A 1,734-nucleotide genomic window follows, 5' to 3' on the forward strand; every position below is an offset into this window, starting at 1 on the left:
GTATCGTACATTGGCCACATATCAAATGTTCAAATGTGTGTGAAATATTATGGGACTTAACTGCTAAGGTCATCAGTCCCTAAGTTTACACACTGCACTCCGTCTTCAGGCCACAAGTGGCCCACCGGGACCATCCGACCGCCGTGTCATCCTCAGGTGAGGATGCGGATAGGAGGGGCGTGTGGTCAGCACACCGCTCTCCCGATCGTTATGATGGTTTTCTGTGACCGGAGCCGCTACTATTCGGTCGAGTAGCTCCTCAATTGGCATCACGAGGCTGAGTGTACCCCGAAAAATGGCAACAGCGCATGGCGGCCGGATGGTCACCCATCCAAGCGCCGGCCACGCCCGACAGTGCTTAACTTCGGTGATCTCACGGGAACCGGTGTATCCACTGCGGCAAGGCCGTTGCCTTAAGCTTACACACTACTTAACCTAAATTATCCTAAGGACAAACACACACACCCATGCCCGAGGGACGACTCGAACCTCCGCCGGGACCAGCCGCACAGTCCATGACTGCAGCGCCCAAGACCGCTCGGCTAATCCCGCGCGGCGGCCACAGATCATGTACACCCCTTCATGACAATCGTGTTTCCCAACGGCAGTGGAATTTTTCAACAAAATAATGTGGCATGTCACAAGACAGGAGTGTGTGGAGTGGCTCGTGGAACATAGTGGCGATTTAAAATGTGCCCGCCCGGTTAGCCGTTCGGTCTAACGCACTGCTCGCGGGGCGGGAAGGCGTGCCGGCCCCGGCACGTATTCGCCCGGAGGATTAGTGTCGAGGTCCGGTGTGCCGGCCAGTGGATGGTTTTTAAGGCGGTTTTCTGACCCGTCGAATACGGCTGGTTCCCCATATTCCCCCTTAGTTACACTGTCGTCGGTTGCTGCGCAAACACTTTCTCCACGTACGCGGACACCATAATTACTCTACCACGCAACAATGGGGTTATACTCGTCTGGTGTGACACGTTTGTGGGGTTGTGTACCACTGATGGCTACGGCGGGGAGAAGGTCTCACCGTCGTTTCTAGGTCCTCGGTTCCATGCAATACAATACAATTGATGTGCTGGCCCCCCATCTCGCCAGATCTGAACCCGATCGAACACATCTGGGATGTGATTGGACGTTGGGTCTCATCGCCCCCCCCCTCCCCAACCGTAATTTACGGAAATTAGGTGACTTGTGTGTGCAGATGAGGTGCCAATTCCCTTCAGCGACCTATCAAGACCTCATTGCTTCCATGCCACCACGCGTCGCCGCGGTTATCCGTGCCGAAGATGGACATACCGGCTATTAGGCAGGTGGTCATAATGTTCTGGCTGATCAATGTACTTTCTCCTAATGTCAAATTTCATTTGGAACAGGGCTTTATTCAGTCCGTTTGCAAAGGGAATACGTCATCGTCCAAAACACAGTGGTCATTAGGGAAATCTAATGTACTATTGTCTAAGGCTGACAACCGGAATACACTTCTGTCTTCTGCTCTTCCATTGGTTCCCACATCTGTGTATAGAAAGTTACAATCAGCATCTAACGGTGCAAACGGATGACGCTGTAATCTCCTCTGTAGTTATAAAACTCAGAACAACTCCCAGACGGACGCTTTGTGACCCATGCTTTCCGTCAATAGCACCACAACATAAGGGAAACTTCCACTTTTTTCAATTTTTTTTTTTTTGCATTTCCACCCATTCCTCCGATGTCTGTGTAAACTAAAAATGAAATTAA

General features: G+C 51.4%; 1 pseudogene; it reads right to left on the reverse strand.

Moving 5' to 3' along the window:
- Window positions 1–296: 296 nt before the first annotated feature.
- LOC126185994 (5S ribosomal RNA) lies at window positions 297–413 on the reverse strand (annotated as a pseudogene).
- Window positions 414–1,734: the final 1,321 nt, after the last annotated feature.

The sequence above is a fragment of the Schistocerca cancellata genome, chromosome 4 (genome assembly GCF_023864275.1).
Source record: "Schistocerca cancellata isolate TAMUIC-IGC-003103 chromosome 4, iqSchCanc2.1, whole genome shotgun sequence".
NCBI classification, from domain to species: Eukaryota; Metazoa; Arthropoda; class Insecta; order Orthoptera; family Acrididae; genus Schistocerca; species Schistocerca cancellata.